Source organism: Panulirus ornatus, chromosome 46 (genome assembly GCF_036320965.1).
Source record: "Panulirus ornatus isolate Po-2019 chromosome 46, ASM3632096v1, whole genome shotgun sequence".
Lineage (NCBI taxonomy): Eukaryota > Metazoa > Arthropoda > Malacostraca > Decapoda > Palinuridae > Panulirus > Panulirus ornatus.
In genome coordinates this window covers 31,402,731-31,423,318 of record NC_092269.1, presented here as the reverse complement: position 1 = coordinate 31,423,318, position 20,588 = coordinate 31,402,731, and the positions used below count along the sequence as shown (strand labels likewise).

At 40.1% G+C, this 20,588-nt stretch overlaps 1 long non-coding RNA gene across 1 annotated transcript in view; it reads right to left on the bottom strand.

The window, feature by feature from the left end:
• Positions 1-17,956, bottom strand: part of LOC139763371 (uncharacterized) — a 54,057-nt gene extending 36,101 nt beyond the window's left edge. Inside the window, exon 1 of the long non-coding RNA XR_011716107.1 lies at positions 17,634-17,956. This is a non-coding gene — a long non-coding RNA (uncharacterized lncRNA). The remainder of the gene's footprint in view (positions 1-17,633) is intronic.
• Positions 17,957-20,588: the final 2,632 nt, after the last annotated feature.

The window sequence follows — 20,588 nt, the reverse complement described above, 5'->3', positions numbered from 1 at the left end:
GGAGGTGGAAAGATGGAGTGAAAAAGATTTTGTGTAATCGGGGCCTGAACATGCAGGAGGGTGAAAGGAGGGCAAGGAATAGAGTGAATTGGAGCGATGTGGTATACCGGGGTTGACGTGCTGTCAGTGGATTGAATCAAGGCATGTGAAGCGTCTGGGGTAAACCAAGGAAAGCTGTGTAGGTATGTATATTTGCGTGTGTGGACGTATGTAGATACATGTGTATGGGGGGGGGGGGGGGTTGGGCCATTTCTTTCGTCTGTTTCCTTGCGCTACCTCGCAAACGCGGGAGACAGCGACAAAGTATAATAAAAAAAAAATAAAAAGTTTGTTGAATATTCCTGGGAAATTATATGGGAGGGTATTGATTGAGAGGGTGAAGGCATGTACAGAGCATCAGATTGGGGAAGAGCAGTGTGGTTTCAGAAGTGGTAGAGGATGTGTGGATCAGGCATTTGCTTTGAAGAATGTATATGAGAAATACTTAGGAAAACAGATGGATTTGTATGTAGCATTTATGGATCTGGAGAAGGCATATGATAATGGATCTGGAGAAGGCATATGATAGAGTCGATAGAGATGCTCTGTGGAAGGTATTAAGAGTATATGGTGTGGGAGGTAAGTTGCTAGAAGCAGTGAAAAGTTAATACCAAAGATGTAAGGCGTGTGAATGAGTAGGAAGAGAGGAAAGTGATTGGTTTCCAGTGAATATAAGTTTTGGAGAGAGGGGCAATCATGCAGTCTGTTGTGGATGAGAGGGCTTGTGAAGTGAGTCAGTTGTTGTTCGCTGATGATACAGTGCTGGTGTCAGATTGGGGTGAGAAAGTGCAGAAGTTGGTGACTGAGCTTGGTAAAGTATGTGAAAGAAGAAAGCTGAGAGTAAATGTGAATAAGAGCAAGGTTATTAGGTTCAGTAGTGTTTGAACGAAGAAAAAAATGGAGTAAGTGAAGTGTTTTAGATACCTGGGAGAGGATTTAGCAGCTGATGGAACCATGGAAGTGGAAGTGAGTCACAGGGTGGGGGAGCGTTGAAGAATGTGTGGAGGGCAAGAATGTTATCTCAGAGAGCAAAAATGGGTATGTTTGAAGGAATAGTGGTTCCAACAATGTTATATGGTTGCGAGGCATGGGCTATAGATAGGGGTGTGTGAAGGAGGGTGGATGTGTTGGAAATGAAATGTTTGAGGACAATATGTGGTATGAGGTGGTTTGATCAAGTAAGTAATGAAAGGGTAAGAGCAATGTGTGGTAATAAAAAGAGTGTGGTTGAAAGAGCAGAAGAGGGTGTATTGAAATGGTTTGGTCACATGGAGAGAATGAGTGAGGAAAGATTGACAAAGAGGATATATGTGTCAGAGATGGAGGGAACGAGGAGAAGTGGGAGATGAAATTGGATGTGGAAAAATGGAGTGAAAAAGATTTTGAGCGATCGGGGCCTGAAAATACAGGAGGGTGAAAGGCGTGCGAGCAATAGAGTGAATTGGAATGATGTGGTATACTGGGGTCGACGTACTGTCAATGGATTGAACTAGGGAATGTAAAGTGTCTGGGGGTAAACTATGGAAAGTTTTGTGGGGCCTGGATGTGGAAAGGGAGCTGTTGTTTCAGTGCTTTACACATGATAGCTTGAGACTGAGTGTGAACGAATGTGGCCTTTGGTGTCTTTTCCTGGCGCTACCTCACGTGCATGCGGGGGAAGAGGGTTGTCATTTCATGTGTGGCGGGGTGGCGACGGGAATGAATAAAGGCAGCAAGTATGAATTATGTACATGTGTATATATGTATATGTCTGTGTATGTATATACATATGTATACAATGAAATGTAGAGGTATGTATATGTGCATGTGTGGACGTGTATGTGGGTGGGTTGGGCCATTCTTTCATCTGTTTCCTTGCGCTACATTGCTAATGCAGGTGACAGCGACAAAGTACTATAAATAAATATAAATAATATTCATCATATTCATTATATCTATCATATTCTATAATATACAATTGCTGTTTCCCACATCAGCAAGGTAGTGCCAGGAAACAGACAAAGAATGGCCCATCAGCTCATATACACATATTTAAACATAAATGCCCACATATACATACATATACATATACATATCAACATTTACATACATGTACATTTACACACTTGCTTCCCTTCAATCCATTCCTATCGCTATCCAGCCTTACAGGAAAACAGCATTGCTATTCCCTGCTTCAGTGAGGCAGCACCAGGAATACATAGGAAAAGGCCACATTTGTTCACACTCAGTCTCTAGCTGCCATGTATAGTGCACCGAAACCATAGCTCCCTATTCACATCCAGGCCCCACAGACCTTTCCATGGTTAACCCCAGATGCTTCACATGCCCTGGTTCAGTCCATTGACAGCATGTCGACCCCGGCATACCACATCATTCCAATTCACTCTATTCCTTGCATACAAAAGGAGAGAGCAAATGACGTGAGGGGAGTGGTGGAGGAATGGGATGTATTTAAGGGAGAAGCGATGGCTAATGCAAAAGATGCCCGTAGCATGAGAATGGTGGGCAGATTAAGATTAGAAAGGGTAGTGAGTGGTGGGATGAAAAAGTAAGGTTGTTAATGAAAGAGAAGAGAGAGGCGTTTGGACGATCATTGCAGGGAAGTAGTGCAAATGACTGGGAGATGTATAAAAGAAAGCAGCAGGAGGTCAAGTGAAAGGTGCAAAAGGTGAAAAAGAGGGCAAATGAGAGTTGGGGTGAGAGAGTATCATTAGATTTCAGGGAGATTAAAAAGATGTTTTGGAAGGAGGTAAATAACGTAAATAGGACAAGAAAACAAATGGGAACATCAGTGAAGGGGGTAAATGGGGAGGTAATAATAAGTAGTGATGAAGTGAGGAGATGGAGTGAGTACTTTGAAGGTTTGGTGAATGTGTCTGATGATAGAGTGGCAGATATAGGGTGTTTTGTTCAGGGTGGTTTGCAAAATGTGAGGGTTAGGGAGAATGGTTTGGTAAACAGAGGTGGTAGTGAAAGCTCTGAGGAAGAGGGAAGCCAGGAAGGCAGCGGGTTTGGATGGTATTGCAGTGGAATTTATTAAAAAAGGGGGTGACTGTATTGTTGACTGGTTGGTAAGGATATTCAATGTATGTATGGATCATGGTGAAGTGCCTGAGGATTGGTGGAATGCATGCATAGTGCCACTTTACAAAGGCAAAGGGGATAAAGGTGAGTGTTCAAATTACAGAGGCATACGTTTGTTGAGTATACCTGGGAAATTATATGGGAGGGTAATGATTTACAAGGTAAAGGCATGTACAGAGTATCAGACTGAGGAAGAGCAGTGTGGATTCAGAAGTGGTACAGGATGTGTGGATCAGGTGATTGCTTTAAAAAATGTATGTGAGAAATACTTGGAAAAACAGATGTATGTATGTAGCATACATTGGATCTGGAAAAGGCATTTTACATTGTTGACAGTGATGCTTTGTGGAAGGTTTTAAGAGTATATGGTGTGGGAGGCAAGTTGCTAGAAGCAGTGAAAAGTTAATACCAAGGATGTAAGGCATGTGTACGAGCAGGAAGAGAGGAGAGTGAATGGTTCTCAGTGAATGTCGGGTTGCGCCAGGGATGCATAATGTCGCCATGGTTGTTTAATTTGTTTATGAATGGAGTGGTTTGGGAGGTGAATGCAAGAGTTTTGGAGAGAGGGGCAAGTATGCAGTCTGTTGTGGATGAGATGGCCTGGAAAGTGAGTCAGTTGTTGTTCACTGATGATAAAGCACTAGTGGATGATTCAGGTGAGAAACTGCAAAGGTCGGTGACTGAGTTTGGTAAAGCATGTGAAAGTCGAAAGATGAGAGTAAATGTGAACAAGAGCAAAGTTATTAGGTCCAGTAGGGTTAAGGGACAAGTTAATTGGGAGGTAACTTTGAAAGGAGAAAAACTGGAGGAAGTGAAGTGTTTTATATATCTGGGAGTGAACTTAGCAGTGGATGGAACAATGGAAGTGGAAGTGAGTCACAGGGTGGGGAAGGCAGCGAAAGCTCTGAAAGCGTTGAAGGATGTGTAAAAGGCAAGAACGTTATCTCAGAGAGCAAAAATTCTGTCAAATGTATCTGGTAAGATGCACAGCATTTAAAATTGGGGGGCAACAATGTGACTTTATGATTGTTAGAGGACGTGTGGAACAGTTGTCTGCTTAGAAGAATGTTTAAAAAATATACAAACAGAAACAGATGAACTTTATGTGGCATTCAAAGATCTAAAGAAATGGTTTGACACAGTTGATGAAAGAGCTTTGTGGAAGGCATTTAGTTTAAACAGGGTATGACACGGTTGATAAAAGAGCTGTGGGGAAGGCATTTTGTTTATACGATGTAGGGAGTAAGCTGTACAGAAACAATAAGAAAGAACAAGGCATGTGTGCAAGTGGGAAGAAAGGAGGGTGAGTTCCAGGCAATGGTGGTTCTGCAGCAGGGGCATGTGATATCAACACTGCCATTTGTTTGTGGATGGGTGGTGAGGGAGATGAGAAAGATGAGCAGGTACACAGGGCTTGCCAATGACATGGCACTGGTGGAAGCTTTGAGTGAGAAACTGCAAAAGCAGGTGATGAGCTTGGGATTGCATGCAAAAGGAGAAAGTTGAGAATACCTATAAATAATAGCAAGATTATTAGATTCAACAGTGAAGAGATGCAGTTTATTTGATGTGAGTTTGAATGAAGAGGACATGAGAGGAAATGGAGTGTTTCAATTACCAAGGAGTGGATATGGTAGTGAATGAACATGGGAGCTGAAATGGGACATGAGGTAGGTTGGGAGGTAAAGGTCCTAGGAACACTGAGGAACATGAGAATTCACTGTCTTAATGGGAAAAGATGGGTATGTCTGATGGTATAGTAGTCCTGTCAGTCTTGAGGAATGCAAGGTCTTCAACAAAAATGTTAAGGAAAAGGGAGTATGTGTTGGATATGAAATGTCTGACAAGGATTGTAAAATAAGGAATGATTGGTAAAGACAGATGTGTATAATAGAGTATATGAGATAGCTAAATGGGTGTGCTGACATAGTATGGACATACAGGTAAAAATAGTGAGGACAGGATGACTAATAGGATATACATAAGTGGAGGGAGCAAGGTAAAAGGTGGAAAGGTGGTGTGACAATGCTTTGAAGGATAAGAGCCTGGTCATGGTGGGAGAGATTGAACTGGTGCAACATGGTGCATTGGGGGTGATGCTGTGCCTGAGCATATGCAGTAGTTAAGGAAAACCTTGACAAGGTTTGTGGGTCCTGGCTGTGGTTATGGGGCTCTGATTTCAGTGCATTATACATGACAGAAAGAAAGTGGATTCAAGAGAAAGAGGTCATTTCATCCATACTCATAACCTACTCCAATGTAGAATGCACCTATCAGAACAAATGTTTTTCTCCTTTGGTTCTTGGATTCATTAATGTCTTCAATGAAGACTACATCATCTGTTTATATGGATCAGAACAATATAAATGTATGTATTTTTGAAATGGTTTGGGCACATGGAGAGAATGAGTGAGGAAAGATTGATCAAGAGGATATATGTGTCGGAGGTGGAGGGAACGAGGAGAAGTGGGAGACGAAATTGGAGGTGGAAAGATGGAGTGAAAAAGATTTTGAGTGATCGGGGCCTGAACATGCAGGAGGGTGAAAGGCGGGCAAGGAATAGAGTGAATTGGATCGATGTGGTATACCGTGGTTGACGTGCTGGAGTGAATCAGGGAATGTGAAGCGTCTGGGGTAAACCATGGAAAGTTGTGTGGGGCCTGGATGTGGAAAGGGAGCTGTGGTTTCGGGCATTATTGCATGACAGCTAGAGACTGAGTGTGAACGAATGGGGCCTTTGTTGTCTTTTCCTAGCGCTACCTCGCACACATGAGGGGGGAGGGGGATGGTATTCCATGTGTGGCGAGGTGGCGATGGGAATGAATAAAGGCAGACAGTGTGAATTGTGTGCATGGGTATATATGTATGTGTCTGTGTGTGTATATATATGTGTACATTGAGATGTATAGGTATGTATATTTGCGTGTGTGGACGTGTATGTATATACATGTGTATGGGGGTGGGTTGGGCCATTTCTTTCGTCTGTTTCCTTGCGCTACCTCGCAAACGCCGGAGACAGCGACAAAGCAAAATAAAAGAATATTAAAAACATTTTTGAAAAAGAGGGCAAATGAGAGTTGGGGTGAGAAAGTATCATTAACTTTTAGGGAGAATAAATAGATGTTTTGGAATGAGGTAAATAACGTGCATAAGGCAAGAGAACAAATGGGAACATTGGTAAAGGGAGCAAATGAGGAGGTAATAACAAGTAGTGATGAAGTGTGTTTGATAATAGAGTGGAAGATATAGGGTGTTTTAGCCGGGGTGGTGTATGAAGTTAGAGGGTGAGGGAGAATGGTTTGGTAAATAGAGAAGAGGCAGTGAGAGCTTTGCAGAAGATGAAAGCCACTAAGATGGCAGATTTGGATGGCATTGCAGTGGAACTTATTAAAAATGGGGGTATTCCTGGGAAATTATATGGGAGGGTATTGATGAAGAAGGTAAGGGCATGTACAGAGCATCAGATTGGGGAAGAGCAGTGTGGTTTCAGGAGTGATAGAGGATGTGTGGATCAGGTGTTTGCTTTGAAAAATGTATGTGAGAAATATTTGAAAAAACAGATGGATTTGTATGTAGCATTTATGGATCTGGAAAAGACATATGACAGGGTTGATTGAGATGCTTTGTGGATGGTATTAAGAGTATATGGAGTGGGGGTAAGTTGCTAGAAGCAGTGAAACATTTTTACCAAGAATGTAAGGCATGTGTACAAGTAGGAAGAGAGGAGAGTGATTGGTTCCCAGTGAATGTTGGTTTGCGGCAGGGGTGTGTGGTGTTTCCCTGACAGTTTAATTTGTTTATGAATGGGGTGGTTAGGGAGGTGAATGTAAGAGTTTTGGAGAGAGGGTAAGTATGCAGTCTGTTGTGGATGATGGGGCCTGGGAAGTGAATTAGTTGTTGTTCACTGGTGATACAGCACTGATGGAAGTGAGTCACAGGGTGGGGGAGAGGGTGGAGGTTCCTGGAGTGTTGAAAAATGTATAAAAAGGCAAGAACATTATCTCGGAGAGCAAAATTGGGTATGTTTGAAGGAATAGTGGTTCCAACAATGTTCTATGATTGCGAGACATGGGCTATAGATAGGGTTGTATGGAGAAGGGTGGATGTGTCAGAAATGAAATGTTTGAAGACAATATCTGGAGTGAGATGGTTTGATCGAAGTGAGTAATGAAAGGGTAAGAGAGGTGTGTGGTAATAAAATGAGTGTAGTTCATAAAGCAGGAGAGGGTGTGGTGAAATGGTTCGGACACAGGGAGAGGATGAATAGACAGACAAGGAGTATATATGTGTCAGAGATGAAGGGAAGGAGAGGCGGGACACCAAAGTGGGGGTGGAGGGATGGAAGGAAAGATTTTGAGCGATCTGGGCCTGAACATACAGGAGGGTGAAAGGCATGTAAGGAATAAGGTGAATTTGATCAATGAGGTATACCGGGGTCGACGTGCTGTCAATGGACTGAACCAGGGCATGTGAAGTGTTTGGGGTAAACCATGGAAAGTTTGTGGGGCCTGGATGTGGAAAGGGAGCTGTGGTTTTGGTGAAATACACATGACAGCTGGAGATTGAGTATGAATGTGGCCTTTTTTTTGTCTTTTCCTGGCATTGCCTCGGGGTGTGTGTGTGTGGATGGAGGGAAAAATTTTGAGCGATCTGGACCTAAACATAAAGGAGGGTGAAAGGCACGTAAGGAATAGAGTGAACTGGAACAATGTGGTATACTGGGGTTGTGCTGTCAATGGACTGAACCAAGGAATGTTAAGCGTCTGGGGTAAACCATGGAAAGTTTTGTTGGGCCTGGATGTGGAAAGGGAGCTGTGGTTCCAGTGCAATACACGACAGATAGAGATTGAATGTGAGCGAATGTGGCCTTTTTGTGTCTTTTCCTGGCACTTCCTTGTGTGTGTGTGTGTATGTGTGTTTGTGCCCCCCCCCAACCCTGTGGCAGGGTAGCAACAGGAATGGATGAAGGCAGCAAGTATGAATATACATGTGTATATATGCATGTGTCTCTGTATGTATATGTTCATATGTATATGTATGTATATGTGCATGTATGGACACTTATGCATATACATATGTATATGAGTAGTTGGGCTATTCTTTGTTAAGCATAATAAAATAAATAAATATTTTTGAAATAGAATCTGACACATGAACAGTTTGTGATACAACATTTGGTCCACTTTAACCTTGCTAGTAATGCTACACCAGCATCCTCTCAGCTGGTGTACCTGTCTCTCTCATCATGCAAACATAAGAATCATTACACAGGATTTAAGTCTCATTGTTATAATGTATAACAAGAAAAGAAAATGAAACAATGCTCTTGGTAACCATACCACAAACCTGATACTAGTGAAGCATGCCCTTCATCAACAAAGCAAAATAAATCTGTGATCCTCCCTCATAGGAATCTCAAGGAACCAATAAAATTGATTATTGGTAACAAGTCGATACACTATTCATTTATAAATTTGTCAACAATAACCTTCGGTTTCAATACTATCAACCTACACTTAAAAGACAAGTCTAAGAGTTATTTGGTCAATCTAGGGTAAATGTCTACATTTTGGACTTACTGAACCATTACCCTTCTACAAACTTTTGCCACTACATTGACTGTACTCACACTAGTCATCATCTTCACCCATCCTCAACTAGTTAATGTAACACTGAGGGATACTTTAAGACAACCATGATAAAGTACCTCTAAATATTAGACACTATAAAATCACTTTATCTACATTACTGTAGAGAATCTATTTGAAGCATAATGTATTTCTCTTGCATTGCAACCTATGATTCATAGCCTTTACTGGATTTAATTTTTCATCAGATGCTTGTCCAGTGCAATGTAATTCTAATCAGCCATTTTTATTCAACTTGCAAAGTGTCTGTCACTATGCATAGATTATCACCCTGTTTACATGAACAATATATTCCTAAGAGTATCAACAAGGTATCATAGTAAATTTACTTCACAGTTACTGAGAAAACATATTAAATTATCCTGACACTCAAGATTTAAGTTAAAAATAAGGGAAATATAACACCAAGCTATAATAAAGTTGAGCTGTGGTCTGTGGGGCCGTCTTGGAAGCAAAAGAGTAGCTAAGGCTGCTTGTTGGCCAGAACAAGGCATCCCAGAGACCAGGCAATACACCTGACAATGTTGTACAGCTACATCATATAGCACATAACTTTCACGTCAATGAAGAAGGTTCATGTATGTGGATTTAAGCATGAAATTTGGGACACAAATCCTTATGCAACACTCCTTTCTTTTCCAAAACAGATCCTGAGCCATCTGAAAATTTTGAATTGGCTGCCAACCTTTAGATGGCTAGCAAGAACAGCTTACACTATTATCCCTCACAAGAAAAAGGGAGTTAATACATAATTATGTTAAACTAATTCAGCTAATTTGAATGATGAAAAATTAAAATATTATCCCTCACAAGAAAATGGGAGTTGATACATAATTATGTCAAACTAGTTCAATGAATTTGAATGACAAAAAATAAAAATCAAATCATTACCATCTTTTATATAATTCAAAACTATTTCATATGAAACATAATGCTAAGTAATGTATGCATTTCACTATGCCTACATTTTCCGTTACAGAACATGAGATTAGTGACTTCCAAAGAAAAAAATACAACCGACTGGGAAAAAACACTGTCTGTTTACAATTAACTGTTAGAACTCTAGTTAAGTCTTCATCAAGACAAGTTCATGTTGTTCCTGAATACATACAATCTGAAAACATACCAAAGTTCCAATCTCTATACATTCATCCAATCAGACATTGATGATGGCACTGATACTGAAGAGACTCTAAGGAAAGATATTGCAAAGCACCATGCTTTGATGAATATTAAAGGAAATCACATAGAGTCTGCATTGAAACAAGATACTTCTTGTTTTACTTGTCAGATTCATTATGAAATGAAAAATTTCAGACAGACATGTTATGCCGGAATAAACTTGAATAAATGGCTATGAGCTTACATGCTGTTTGTTTCTGACTAAAGTTCGAGTTCAGGAACCAGCAATGGGATTATCTCAGCATTATCAGCAAAAATTCTTAGAAAATATGTTAAACACCAATAAATCCCTTTCATCATCCTTTCATGAAAGATATACAAGTTGAATTGTACCTCTCCATATCAAGTCACAGTCTGATATTAGGAAACAAAGCAACTATGTGAACAAAAGTTTAGTTGTGCGCCATCATGGAACAACAAGGAATTAGACACCAAAATAGTTGTTCATTTGAAACATGTCAGTTCAAAATAATACTATTGCATCAGTTGGAGTACTCTGAAATAATACAGACATTATTGTAAGTGATAATGAGGCTTACTGTCACCTAAAGTAACAAGGTGCTGCACCAACTGTGGGTGTCACATGATTTATCAAGACAAAGAAAATGAATACCAGTCTGTTAGCTATAATAGGCTCATGTAAATACAAAGGCTGACCCACCTTTCATGCAGTCCCTGCATGTGACAGAGTATCTGGTTTAAGTAGAAATTGAAAAAGAAAGGGGCAAACTTGAGGCTTCTTTTCTGACGCAAGAGATGCTTTTAGGCAACTGAATGCACCAAGGGCTTCTTTCTGTGAGCTTTTCTTCTTTCCTCTAGTTACGTTTTACATTACATTTCTAATGATATATTACTTGGCAATTACAATATAAACATGCTAAGGAAAGAACTTTTCACATACACATACGGAAGGCAATCTGATGCAATTCCCACAGGAAGAAAAACTGTCTGCCAACACTGCTTGCAAACCATGCTGCAAGCAGAACACATCTGGGGCCAGTCAATAGTAGTCAGACCTATGCTCCCCAGCCCAAACCTCTGGGCTCGGCAGGGAAATGATGGAGCATGGCAGATACTCTGAAAAACTCCCTCTGCTAGTTATGCAGTGCAAGCAACTTTAGAAATGTGCTTGAAAGAAACCTTGAGCCCCACACAAATAATTTGCGAGTGAGTACATCTGTATTGCATTAGCTTGTGTGCTGTGAAAATGGTTTTGTACTCTGGAAGTATGAGACTGAATTTAGACTCTCTCAATATGTTGGTTTTTGTCCCTGGTTTTAGTGGTTTGTCTTTAAATCATAAAGTCACATGTCACTGTGGATTCTATGTACTGTCAACCTAAGTAGTTTATCCCTGTCTGTTTCATTCACCATACCTATGGTAGCTCACTAAACGTATGGCATCTGCTATGAAAATCTGCATACAATGTGTTTCTTTCACATTTGTTTGCTGTGAAAAGGTCTCATTTGTGCATATCAATTCTATAACTGCTATGCATGATGCACCGAAACCATAGCCCCTTATTCACAACCATGCCCTCCAGAAATTTCCACACATCCCCACACAGTATCTAAAACACATCACCTCCTCCAAGTTTTCTCCATTCAAACTCACATCCTACATCCTAACTGACATATCCCTTTGCACTGTTAATACGGCCCAATAACACTTCATTCGTTCCCATCTATTTTCATTTCAACTTTCTCCTCGTACACTTTCCCACACTCGAACACCTACTTTTGCAGTTTCTCACTTTAACGTCACCAAAAATGTGTTATCAGCAAACAAAAACTGACATCTCAAAGGCCCCTCTTACCCCCACCAGACTGCATTTCTTCAAGACTTTGCATCTGTTTCCCTCAATTTTTCATCCATAAACATTTAACAGCCATGATGACACCACACACACCTGTCAAAAATCCACCTTATCTTGAAACCTATCACCTTCCTCTTGATCTATAGTAATACATGCCTTTCTCTACTGATAACAAAAATCCCTATTGCTTTCAGGAGCTTTCATCCCACGACATACATACATAACACCTTTCACAAAGCATCTCTCTCAACCCCGTCTACTTATTTATAAATGCTACATGTGAATCCTTCTATTTCTCAAAGTATTTCTCAAACACATTCATCAAAGCAATCATCTGATCCACCCCTGAAACCCAATGATCCTGCCATTTGATGCTCTGTGCTTGCCACCACCTTCTGTAATTTGAACACAATCCTTTTGTACCCCTCACCTTTGTACAATGGCACTACACAAGCATTTCGCCAATCCTCAGTTACCTGATCATGATCCACACATACAATGAAAATCCTAATTAAAGATACACCATACCACCACAGTCATTCCCCTTATTAGATATTCAATTGGAATACCATCTACTCCAGTCTTATTGCCACATTTCACCTTACAAAAGCTTTCACCACCTCTCCTCTTTTCATCAAACTACTTTTCATAACTCGCCTACCTGATCTAAACATCCTACCTCTGCCACTCTATACTTAGACACATTCAACATTCCTTCAAAGTACTCGCTCCATCTCCTCTTTGCCTCATCTCTGCCTTTTAACACTACACTTTTTGAACCCTCCACCGTTGTTCCCATTTGTTCTCTTTTTCTCACTATCAACCTCCTTCTAATATATTTTCTCATTCTCCATGTAGTCTTCTAATAATCACCGTAACTCTTATCAGCCTTCTTTTTCAACCCCTGCTCTTTCCTCTTGACCCCCTACCACTTTCTTTCCTTCATCTCCCAATCACCTGCCTTCCTTGACTGTAAGTAACATCCGTACACCTCTCTTCTCTTCCAATAGCAACTAAACTTCCATCATCCCACACTTACTACCCTTTCTCACCTGCATGCTAGCCACTTCTCTCATACGTGCCAGCACTGCTTCCTTAAAGACTTCCCATTACTTATCCATTCCCCTTGCTTCCTTTACTCTATTTTGCCATTTTACACCCATTATCTCCTGGTAACTCTTTACAGAAGCCACCCCCCCCCCATTTTTTTTTCCCAAGCTCACTTTCATCGCCCTATTCTCATCCTTATCACTTCCAATTCTCCACACAGGTAATGATCAAACATCTCACCAGCGACCACTTTTGGCGTAATTACAATCCAAGTGGTTCCCTTTTGCACGCCTCTGCGCCCTTGCCATCCTTCCTCTCCCATGTACACTTACGTATGTCCCTCTTTCCCTATCACCAGTCCTTTTCATCAAGCAATGCCGCAAGCTGTTCATTCCAATTCACATTGTTGAATACCTGATCTCCCTCCCACCATTATCATACTATCAACTGCCTTATCATATATCATTAATATCCATTATCTCGCATGAAGACAGCAGGCATACTAATCTCATCCCATCACTTTTGACTCTGTCATTCTTCTTGTGACCAGGTGCACTTGCACTTATAATCACCCACCTCTCCCAATCCACCTACTCTACCAAATTAAGTGTATTTAGAGGTAAAATTAGAGTATGCAACTTCCACCCATTTTGGAGTAGAAATTACGTTTTTTTCCCCCTTTTCCCGATGGTTTTCGATGTGTTTTTTTCATCACTCTAACCTTCATATATATACAGCAAATCCCCCATCCTCCTTATCCAACGATAATGGGAGACCCACAGTGGGAAACGAGGTGTTGGCAAAATCACAAAAAAGGATTAGTTTCCTATAAGAATAAAGGTCAGGCTCGTTCAAAAGGCATCAAGGCTGGGCTGAGGTTGGGGAAAGCCATCACCAGCGTGGAAAAGTTTCCGTAGAAAAGATTCCAGGTTAACAATGACACACAAAAAAGGGGGGACAAGAATTCACTATTCCATAGGGGCAATATAGCACCAAGAATCATGACCCAAAATGACGTAATAATAGAATGAATCACCTTATAGGGCAGAAGAAGGGCTTGTCCAACAAGGTGAAACACACTGTACTGATCAGCTAACGCAAATTAAGAGAAGGGTAAATTCAGAGATAAGGAAGGCTAAAAGAAATTACGAAATTAAGATAGCTAATGAAGGAAAAAAAAAAAAATGCCAAAGGATTTTTTTTCAAAGGTATAGAACGAAGGTTTGGGAGAAACTGGACCTATCAAATCGCATTCCGGTAGATGAGTTGATAAAGAGAGAGATTGAAATGTGTTCAGTTTTAAACAATCACTTCATATCAGTATTCGAGCAGGAGGAGAATACATGCATTCCGGTGTCAGGGCAAATTTAGTGGAGGAGGGGGAGACGAAGAAAATGGGACGCTATGCGAGATGAAAATAGATAAATCTGATATTTTGAAACAGATAGAATATTAAAAGTAAACAAGTCCTGGGCCAGATGGTAATTATGCTAAGGTCTTGAAAGAATGTAAGAAGGAAGTAAGTGTTCGGCTTTTAAATGTGTTTAAATAGTCTCTGGAATCAGGCGTAGTTCCTAAGCAATGGAGGACAGTAAATGTTCCCATCTATTAAGAAAGGGGATAGAATCCATTGCCTCTATCGTCCAATCACCTTGACATCTATTGTGGGGAAATTTCTCGAATCAATTATGGCGGACAAAATACGGGAAGACTTGGAGACTCATGATCTCATAAGGGATTTTCAACCATGGGTTTACAAAAGGGAAGTCATGTCTCAATAACCTTCTCTCCTTTTTTTTTTCTTAATAAAGTATTTGAAACTGTTGATCAGGGCAAGAGTTAAATTACTGTATACTTAAGAGTTAAGTAAGGCTTTTTGACACAGTATCTCACGAGGGTCTGCTTAGAAAACTAGCAGCACACGGCATTGGGGGCTGTGTATTTATATGGATTTGGGCCTGGCTCAATGACAGAAAACAGAGGTATGCATCACCGGAGTTACATTGGAATGAGACAATGGGGTTCCTAAGGGATCAGTCTTGGAACCGCTCTTGTTTTATATATATATATATATATATATATATATATATATATATATATATATATATATATATATATATATTAAAGGTTTGGCAATGGGAATAACTAGCGACTTGAAGTAAATTTGCCGATGATACAAAATTAGGAGCCGTAATCGACTCAAGATGAAAATTCAGTGAATTTTGCAGAGGGACTTATATAGATTATCAAAATGTGTGTGTGTGTGAGAGAGAGAGAGAGAGAGAGAGAGAGAGAGAGAGAGAGAGAGAGAGAGAGAGAGAGAGAGAGAGAGAGAGAGAGAGAGAGAGGCACATAGAAAATGAAATTCAACATAGATAAAAAGCACAACACTTAAGTGTGGGTGAATACGCGAACACTGACGAGAAACTGGACAATATTATCACAGGTAAAACAGAATGCGAAAGAGAATTTTGGGTAACTGGTGAGCAAGGATCTTAAGCCGAGGCAACACTGTATTAGTGCAATAAGGCTAATAAGGTGTCTGGGCTTATTAATAGTCCTATTAGCCATAAAACTCCACGAGTACTACTGAAGCTTTATCTTACATTGGTGAGACCACATTTGGAATATGAGGTCCAATTCTGGGCTCCATACTATGCAGTTGATATAGATTGTTTTGAGAAGGTACAAAGGCGAATAACAAATATGATCCCGGAATTAGAAATCTCTTATGATGAAAGGTTAAAAATACTGAATTTACACTCGTTTATGAGGGAAAGGGTTAGAGGGGATATGATAGAAGTTTTTAAATGGGTGAAGGGCATCAATGAAGGTAACATGAATAAAACGTTCTTAGAATGGCGCCATCGGACAAGATGAAATGGATTTAGAGAAAAATAGATTTTGGTCGGATATGGCCAAATATTGGCTCGGGAATAAGGTAGTACATTTATGGAACAAGCTGTCAAGGACAGGAGTGGAAGCTTGGTTTTTAGGTAGCTTTTAAACGAAGGTTTGGATGTGTTTATGGGTTCAGCGATTGGCTGTTAGGGAGAAACAGACTGCCTAGCATTGGCCAATAGGCTTCTTGTATTATCCTCACTTCTTATGTCCTAACACAATTCACCTGGATGTCCCGAAATGGTAATACAACCTAATTTTCCTACCGCTCAACTTCAATAAATTATGGGACAAACCAATTTTAGTTACAACTAAAAAAAAAAAAAAAAAAATAATAATAATAATAATAATAATAATAATAATAATAATAATAACCTTCCTTGATATGCAGTGAAGATAATCAAACCAAACACACTAAAACTGCTGCTTTCCTCTGTAATCCACACAAAACCTTTACCAATGCACAACATGGCTTCTCATTCCAAATTCAAATCAACCAAAGTCTTTATCAGTTCATGGGACTGACCTGATCCTATATGGCAATGTCAAAGGCCATTACAATCATACCCTGGGGGGGGGGTTCGTATCTTTTATTTCCCCACACCACAGTACAAACGCCCTTTAAGTATATATATATATATATATATATATATATATATATATATATATATATATATATATATATATATTTCTCACCATCAGTCCTCTCCTTGCATGCTCACCATCATGGAAACTCACATTGCGCCCTGGTGTCAAGAAAGTAAATATCACAACTTCACAGAAAACGGGATGGATTACTAAAGTGGTCCACCCCCATCACTAAAGTCCTTCGTGTATTCATTGTTCTTCTTCTCGTATTACACAGATCTATGGCGTGGATTGAATACTGTACGTATAGGTGCCCAAAGTAGTGATATTATATTCTGCAAAATGTTATTTTATTATTTTATTTTGCTTTGTCGGTCTCCCGCGTTAGCGAGGTAGCGCAAAGAAACAGACGAAAGAATGGCCCAACCCACCCACATACTCATGTATATACACACACGTCCACACACGCAAATATACATACCTATACATCTCAACGTATACATATATATACACACACAGACATATACATATATACACATGTACATAATTCATACTGTCTGCCTTTATTTGTTCCCATCGCCACCTCGCCACACATGGAACAACCCCCCCCTCCCCCCTCATGTGTGCGAGGTAACGCTAGGAAAAGACAACAAAGGCCACATTCTTTCACACTCAGTCTCTTGCTGTCATGCATAATGCACCGAAACCACAGCTCCCTTTCCACATCCACGCAAAATGTATCGTACAAAAAAAAAAAAAAATAGAAAAAAAAACGCGGTATCTGGAAAGTATATTTTATCTCTCGCATTCCCAATTTTCTTTGTCTTTGCTGAGCTTCTCTTAATTAACAAGCAATTCATAAGTCTATATTATAAATCTCATTCGATTCATTGACATGAATGCATCTGGCTGTCCACCAATAAGTGTTAAATAAGTTAACTTCCTTTAATGTTCATACCCGTTTAATAAAAGATTTCTGGATAAAACTGACGATTTTAGCTGAGAAAAAGAAAAAGAAAAAGTGAAGCTTCTTGACTTTGGGCTGAATTTAAGGTGATAAACACTTAATACTTAAATAAAAAGCAACTTTACCCCTTAATCCAAACCAAATCTTATATAACATGGCTTTTGATATCCACAATATAACAATCTAATCTCCTAACAACTGTTAACTCCTAGTTCACGAAGATAAGGCCCTTAGAGTATAAAATGGCTCGACCTAATCCATCCTTAAAAGTTCACAACATACACGACGCCAATCATACCCTAAACTCGTATTTATCTTATTACCACAAAAAAACGCCATTAACTCGCTTATTTCTTACCATTTCCTTTGTCCTCGTATTTGGCATTGCCTGATGATGGTTCCCTCTCGCCATTGCACGACTCGGGTTTATCTAGCGCGTCCATGTCACCACCGATATAATTCTAAGACATCTCCATCTTCCACCACAGTCGTCAACTCCTCTTCACTAGCGTAGTTAATTGTTGTTTCATGTTGATTCGCCATTATTTCCAGGCCACACTGACCACACGTCACTCTTATCTCGAACGTGTGCCAGTATCAGGGAACCGTCGAGGTGGCGAGTCTGGATGGATCGAGTTTTTTGGGCAAAATAGCTGTCCATCACCACCACCATCACGTGGAGCACCGACTCTTGTGGGATGTCGGAACAGCGAACCGCTCGGAACGAACCGGCTTCGATTCGTTCCGACCACAGTCATCGAAACGTATTATCTATTTTTTTTTTTCCTTTTTCCTCTTTTTCCCCCACCCTTCCCCCCTTCCCGGAGCTCTTAAAGCTGCGCTACTTTCAGTCGCAAGGTACGTTGTACTTTTGCGTGATGAGTTCTCCGAGTCTCCATTCAACGTATATAACCAAATCATCCCTTATCTTAAGCATCCCTTAAACACATCTATTTCCCTTAAACTTCCAATGACCACGACCCAACCCGAATGTCCCTTATCGCATTCATTACCCTAAACACTCCCTTAAAGTATCTCTATGTCCCTTAAACTCCCATGACCCTCACCTTATCTTAAGCATCCCTTAAACACTTCTATTTCCCTTAAACTACCAATGACCACGACCCAACCCGAATGTCCCTTATCGCATTCATTACCCTAAACACTCCCTTAAAGTATCTTTATGTCCCTTAAACTCCCATAACCCTGACCGAACTCGAATGTTTCTTTTTATTTCTCTTTCTCCCCACATGTCTCTAATTTCATCCCGATCCATCTCGTTCAGCCCTACAGGTCTGCTATAGGGCTCTTGCCCTACCTCTACGCCCTACATCATCCAGCCCTCGTCACTAGGGCTGCCTGCACGTCGCCCGCCCCCTCTTCGTAAAATAAATAATTTCATCCCATTACATCTTAGGTCCCTTTCCATTCCCTCCCACTTCAGCACATCTTTAAAATTTACATATTAATTCATCAATCTATTCATTCAGTGACCTTTTAATTCACCTTCAAATATGGCAGCCTTTATCCATATCAGTCACGTTATCTGATAACGACTGATTCCTGTGAAAAGACTTCATAATAACATAAACTCCTAATCTACATCAAATATCTATGAAGACGAAAATGTCCACCCGAAAATTCTCTGTGGTTTGTTTACAAACATATATATTCTGTATACAGTAACTTCTATAACCTTGAGAAATATATATTCAATTCATACTAACTGAAAAACCTACACAAATACAAATTCTACTGCCAGTAATTCGTTTCCCCAATGACACCAGAACTTTGAGAATAAACGACCAGTTCCGGTGGGATTCTCAGCTTATAATAGTTTCCGTCGAAAAGGCAACAGGTTACATTTTCTCTAAATAGTTTTGGTAAGAGAAAACGAAATTTATATATGGTATACTATAGTATTTCGCTTTGATCCGTATTCAAATACTACATTGTACTTCGTCACATTCTTTTAAATGAAGTATTCATTCAGTCATACAACAATGGGTTTACAACTTATATTTATCCCTAAAACTACCAGAAGGATAATTCTAAGCTCATGTTCACTCTCACTATACACGTGAACCGTGTGGCTGAATGTGAATTAGGTTTCTATCTAAAACACAATGAGATCGCGCTAGCATTTTTACGTGCTATAACTACACTTTCACAAGTCCATTTATTACTCTAACAATTAATACCTTCAACTTTATCGACTAATGTTGGATTGTATATACCACTGCATTTCATTGAAAAAAAAAGGGGAAATTTTATCGTTAGTAAATCCACTGAGACTTTTAATGGTGTTTGGATGACCATTAATGATAACTTTGCCCGTTTTCTTTCATAAATGACTCACAAAAGGGTGGACTCTTCCATTTTGTATGGGGTTTCCTCTATCTTCTCTAAGAGGTATGCTGACCTGAACTTTGACCTACTAAGACCAGGCCATCATACCCACGGGTCGTACCGTCGTGCTCACGGGTCGTACCGTCGTGCTCAAAGGTCGTACCGACGTGTTCAAGGGTCGTACCGTCGTGCTCAAAGGTCGTACCGTCGTGCTCAAAGGTCGTACCGTCGTGTTCAAGGGTCTTACCGTCGTGCTCAAAGGTCGTACCGTCGTGCTCAAAGGTCGTACCGTCGTGTTCAAGGGTCTTACCGTCGTGCTCAAAGGTCGTACCGTCGTGCTCAAAGGTCGTACCGACGTGTTCAAGGGTCTTACCGTCGTGCTCAAAGGTCGGACCGTCGTGCTCAAAGGTCGTACCGTCGTGTTCAAGGGTCTTACCGTCGTGCTCAAGGATCGTACCGTCGTGCTCAAAGACAGTTGTTTACATTATCATTACCAGTTATTTACATTAATATTATCAGTTATCTACATTAATATTATAACGTATTTGGCTTGATTTCTGAAATCAAATGTTTTTTTCACGCACTTTTATTCTGTGTAAATAAATACTTACTTTTTCCACACTTTCAAGAAGTTTGACTTCTATCAAGTCTTATTTTCCATTCGTACACAAATGTCTAAGTTCTATTTCGTCTATACTTTGGCTAAATTGTAGAGACGAATCGTATCAAATTGCTTTAAACTCAGGCGTAATCTATGGTGAGTCTACGTAAACTACCAAATTAATATTTCTAGACTAAATATGAGAACGTCTGGTCAAATCTCATGTCACATATAATCTTGAAAACGATGTTCTTTTTTTTTTACCATAAATCTATATCAAACAGAACTCAATACACTAATCCCATTTAAGGTCAGGCATAGGAGATCAACTGTGTACGAACCTATTGTAGAAATAAGTTACAC